General features: G+C 42.7%; 1 protein-coding gene across 1 annotated transcript in view; it reads right to left on the bottom strand.

Moving 5' to 3' along the window:
- The window catches only part of uqcr11 (ubiquinol-cytochrome c reductase, complex III subunit XI), a 332,601-nt gene that overhangs the window by 32,429 nt on the left and 294,134 nt on the right, over positions 1-6,038 (bottom strand). The window lies entirely within an intron of this gene.

The following is a 6,038-nucleotide window of genomic DNA, read 5'->3' as shown; positions in this document are numbered from 1 at the left end:
GTGGGTCCGACCGACTCACTGGATACCGGGCACTGCTCTCCCTGTGGGGGTGTGGAACGCGTGTGTGTGTCGAAATTGACGTGGTGCATTTATAGTTGGGTGTCATTTTGTAAATCAATATATTTATTAATATTTTACAGTAAATGTAAATGTGACAAAAGTGTCAGACCTCGGCAAAGTGCTGAAATGATTCCTAGTGGCTTCCTTGAACAAACAAAACCACAACTTTCTGAACAAACCACTGGTTCAAAGTCTTGTACTGCAGGTCTTGTGGTCTTTTAGACGGGTCTCTCTTCTTTCTGGCCAACGACCAGAGATGGGCAGTATTTGAAATACATGTATTTGAAATACGTATTTGAAATACTTTTTTGTATTTTGTAATTTGTATTTCGCTGGGATGGAAGAAATGAGATGTATTTTGTATTTAGATACATTTTTTGACCCAGTATTTGTATTTTGTATCAAAATACATTTTCAATGTATTTTGCCCAGCAGAGATGGGCAGTATTTGAAATACATGTATTTGAAATACATGTATTTGAAATACTTTTTTTGTATTTTGTAATTTGTATTTCGCTGGGATGGAAGATGTATTTTGTATTTTGTATTTAGATACATTTTTTGACCAAAAATACATTTTCAATGTATTTTGCCCATCTCTGCCAACGACCTCAATGCTCATCTTTCTGTTTGTGTTTAATTGTATTTTAACATAAGCGTGTGTGTGTGTGTGTGTGTGTGTGTGTGTACGTGCACATGGACGTCCCACTCCATCCTGTGTACGTCTGAAACGGTGTAAACTTTGCCTGCGTTGTGTTGTGTTATAGAACTCGCCCCAGGTCTTCAAACAGGATCGGCAGCAGCCATTTATTCACATTCACACTACTGGTGCTGGCTGCAGGCGATACACGAGGAAATGAATGACACTGTCAGAACCAGCACAGCTTCATATCGCTTCAGAACCACAGCTAAACATAAAAAAAAAGAAAAGACACATTAGCGTTTGTGCAGTGACGGTCACATCCTTGTGCAATTACCACGAATGATGTTAATGGTAAATGGTGCATTTATATAGCGCCTTTATCCAAGGCGCTTTACATAGATTGTGCATTACATTCACCCATTCACACACACATTCATACACCGATGGCAGCGGAAACCATGCAAGGCACCAACTAGCACATCGGGAGCAATTAGGGGTTCAGTGTCTTGCTCAAGGACACTTCGACAGTAACTCTGGGGGAGCCCGGGTTCGAACTGGCAACCTTACGGTTACCATCCGGCCGCTCTACCTCTGAGTCACCGCCACCGCCGTTAAATTAACTTTACTTACTTAATAAAATATAACTTTTGTCACGCTAAATTCTCAACCTATACCATGTGTTTTTCAAGAGTTAGACTGGGAAGAAGGAAGGGGGGTTACTTATAGTCTACAGGGGCTCTCAAAGGGCACCTACGGACGGCTGCAATTCGAAACTGGCCCCCGTAAAATCTGAATCCCCCCCACCCCTCTTTCCCCTCACTGTATATGTTTCTTTTCCCTTTATGATGAATTCCTGTTCTGTTCTTTGACTACATAGAAGTGTCTATTTGTACGTCTCTAAATGTTTTGATGAATTGAATATGGTGGACCCTGTTGTAAACAAGTGTAATGCTTAATTGGGGTCATCCACTCACAGTTAACAGTCTTTGTCTTGAGTTTGCGCTTGAAATGTACTTTTTTTTTTTTTATTAACCGCAAACTGTTAATAAATATTTCAATCAATCCATCTATCTACCTTTTCTCTGTTACGCGTCGTCCACAGAGATGACCTCGACCTCGACCCCGGCCCGCTCCATCCCGACTTCGACCCTCCGCACTACGAGCTGTGCACGCTGCCCCGGCCGCCGCCCTCCTCCTCCTCCTCCGGTGACCACCCGGCGGACGCCGCCGGCGCCGGCGCCGCCATGGCCTTCATGGCCAGCTCGGACTCCTCCGAGAAGTTCCAGAAGATCTGCCGCTCGTCCTCCAAGTGCATCCGCGACCACCACTGTGGCTCCCAGCTCGACCTCAGCGTGCACGGCAGCCGCGGGAACCTCAGCGTGCACGGCAGCCGCGGCAACCTCAGCGTGCACGGCAGCCGCGGCAACCTCAGCGTGAGGGAGACCGCCATCGGGTATGCCGACGGCGGCGGGCCGGGGCCTCCTCCGGGGGGGCCCCTGATGTCCCAGCATGGCACGCCGGCGGGCCCCAGGTAGGGACGGACGGGACTATGATATAATATCGTGATTAATTTATATCCATTCTGGGCGCGAAACCCCTTTTTTGGGGGTTTTAAAGCATTATGTTATGCTTTAGGTATTGAAAAAATAGCAGATCTACAAGCTCATAGCGCGGCACAGAGTGCCGCGCTATGAGCTTGTAGGTCTGCTATTTTTTTTAAATCGTGAAAATGTAGTGCAAATCTTTGAATATTATAATCTCAAGGAGCGAACGTTTTTAACTCAAATCTTTGCTTCTGGGAGGGGGGGGGGGGGGGTTCCTGGAACAATGTAATTTGAGATTGTGATCCGCGGCCAAATACATATAATCTTGGGGGTCCTTGACAAGCTCACAGTGAGCTTGTAGATCTAAGATGGGCTATTTTTGGCAAACGTTCCGGCCCTGAACTTGGATGCTGGGGGGTTGGTTCTAGTGGTTAAACAAAAGTGACATTTGTGTTAAGCACATATTGATTATCCCGATCAACATCCTATGAATCGCATTTACTGTATCTTGGTCACAATAATCGTGGCGTGAAGTGGAGAGCGTGACGAGATCCCGTTTTCCGCGGAGACCGTACCGTGCGTCATGGCGCACGGGTGGAAAGTCGCGACGAAAGCTAAAAATCGTCGACGAATTCGGCCAAACGCCATGGCGAGCCACCAAGTGCCATGGCCATCGGTCACGGTCGAACTTGGATCTCGCTGTCTCTCATTGTCCCATCCCTGGCCCCCGTGTAGGAGCATCCTCGTGATGAAGCACAGCTATTCCCAGGACGCGGTCAATGGCTGTGGGCTGGACGAGGACGAGGATGAGGAAGAGGATGACTTGATGCTGGACGATGACGGTGCTGCCACCACCAGCAGCCACCACCACCACGTCCAACACCATCAGTTCCCCCCGGGATCGTCAGGGATGGAGGAGGATGGAGGATACGTGATATCCAACCATTTGTGAATGTGTAGACTGTCTATTTTCAGCTATTTTCAAGATATATTGTAGAGCAAAAACTGGAGAATAGAATAGAATAGAATAGAATAGAATAGAATAGAATAGAATAAACGTTATTTGCAATTTGCACAAATGCTATATAGGAAATCTTGGTCAGCATTTTAAAAAGACAGAGAATACAGAAGGCTAGAGTTTCTAGACTATATCTAGACTATATTCGATCTGCCATTCATAAATTAGTACTTCAGATGTGAGAGTCTAACTAAAAGCAGGGCAATAATAGTGTAATTCATCTGTTATGATTCACTTCATTTGTCATGATTCATCTGTCATGATTCATCTGTCATGATTCATCTGTCATGATTCATCTGTCATGATTCATCAACTGGTCAGTTCAGACTGCTGCAAGTTGTGAAACTTGTGACTAGTTGCCTTGGCGTGGAGTCGGACAGACGCAGTAAAACTGAAACACTGAAATTAAGACATCTTCTTTCATTGTTTTCGACCTTTTAACTAGATTTTCAGAATAAAGTTGTTGTTTGTATCTGTAAAGTGACTTTGAGTAAGTGATTATATGTAAATTGTAGGCATGTAACGATATATCGTGAATCGATTCAAGTCCATACAAACTGGTCACAATTTGGAGGGGAAAGGAACTGGTCGGAATAACGTGTTCCTCCTTCCACGCGCCACGTTGTAATGGAATCTGCGGACAAATAAATAGTCCTAATTCAGACATTCCACTGCCCATTTGAGGTATTTCCGCAGTTACCATTTCCATCAAGAATACTTTGACCCCACATATAAAATGTAGTTGATAGATTAAACTACCATAGGCTCACTATTTCATCAAGATGTACTTTTAACTCCACAAATTACACAGTAACAATATCTAAAACAGAATATCTTATAATTTCAACACACCAAATATAATATGCCAAGAAAAAAATGAAACCATACCACTCTCACACTCTCCTTCGTTTCACATCCTTACTTTCATCCATATTATGGAACTATTTCCGTATCTCCATTTTAGATCATTAAAATCTCCCATTTCCACATATTCTCTCCCTGCCATCCTGACACCTTGCCTCACTCACAGTCACACACACAGGCAAACACACTCAAACACTCACACACCGTAGGCCTACATTCACACACTGGCTAGCCAACTTTCGTTGTTTCTTAAAACAACAGGATACCCCTAGGCAGGATCTCTTGTCCCCCTATTAGACAGCAGGCAACTTAATGAATGATTTATTGAATAGACTACTTTTTCCTAGCCATTCAACCAACCAAACACTATTCCTCCGTCTCTCATATGCACATATGAAAGGCAAAACTTCACAGTTTCCCTCTTTAATATAGGCCATAAAAAAAAAAATTGTGATCACAACCAAATTCATCACTATACTTTAAACCCCGAATAAAAGTAATACCTCATTTTCCGAACATCAAAACAGATCCATATACTCACTTGCGCGACGTCGGCCCAGCCGAAAGACACAGAACTTTACCCCACCGGGCCAACATCGCCAAGCCCAGCACATCTCGATGGGAAACCTCCAAATATGTAATGGAATCTGCGGACATGTGCTCAAAAGACAAATCACAATAATGAATAATGAGGCAACACAAGAATTCTGAGGTATAGAATATAGAGATTTACTCGAGCAGGAGACAGACTTACACTCATGTATGGAAAACCCAGTCTGACTCCCAGAGTCTCAACAATTGACAGCCTTTATAGCCCTCCTCTTCTCCCACAGACAACCCCCAACATATAGCCACAAGGCATGACCATGTGTGGACAGTGACGTCATAAACCAGGGCTGTAACTTTGAGTATTCTACATGTTTATATATAGATTTCCACGACAACGTCCAACCGGGGAAACTCTCCCCTGTCGGGTGTAAAGGAGCAGCTTGGACTCCTCATGCATAGAAGGAAGCATGAGTCAGTCCGCTACCCCCCCCCCCCCCAGGTTGGCCCAGGATTACATTAGATAATTGACACTGGGTGGAAAATTGGGGTTGCAAAATCGTGGGATAGAAAGATAAAAATAACAATAATAATAAAATCGTATCGTGAACCTATGTCGTGATTTGAATCGTATCGTGAGTTGAGTGAATCGTTACATGCCTAGTAAATTGTATGTGGTATTATTATTATTATTATTATTATTATTAATATTATTATTATTAAAACTGGGACCAAAACATATTTACCACTTTTGGTGAACAATCCAAATATCCCCCAACATCTACAATGAGTTTGCTGAATAACAAATTAGGAAAATGAATTTCATTAATTTGCACCTCGATCATGTTTTTTTTTGTTTAGTATGTGCTGCTTTATTAGTTTGATTTTTACCTGAATCTGATCCTTTCTTTTTCCTGGTTTATTTGATGTGTTCGTGGGCCTGGTTGTTGTGTATTCGTCTATATTTTATTATTTCAATAAAATATGTTTCCTCTCCTTCTCTATAGGCTCTTGTTACACTTTACTTGATGTTTATATAATGCTAGCCTCGGATCAAGAGACTATCATATCATAGATAGATAAAAAATACAATGAATGATTGAATATACTTTATTAACAACAGACTAGTTTGCAGGAAAAAAGCACAGGAAAGTAAAGCTACAGTAGGCCTACAATAAAAGGTCTAAGAGGATTTCAACCCAAGACGCATTTTTGCTTGTTTCCATCTATTCACATATAATATAATAAATACCATATCAGTTATTTTGTCATCGCCAACAGAGCAGTCTGGTTGATAGGAACCTTACAATAGTCAGGGTAACTCATCGCCATCGGACCAATAACAACGACGTACCCATGCTGT

Source organism: Protomyctophum parallelum (assembly GCF_964188405.1).
Source record: "Protomyctophum parallelum genome assembly, chromosome: 14".
Lineage (NCBI taxonomy): Eukaryota > Metazoa > Chordata > Actinopteri > Myctophiformes > Myctophidae > Protomyctophum > Protomyctophum parallelum.
Note: the sequence above shows the minus strand (reverse complement) of the source record. Positions and strands in the feature narration are given on the sequence as shown.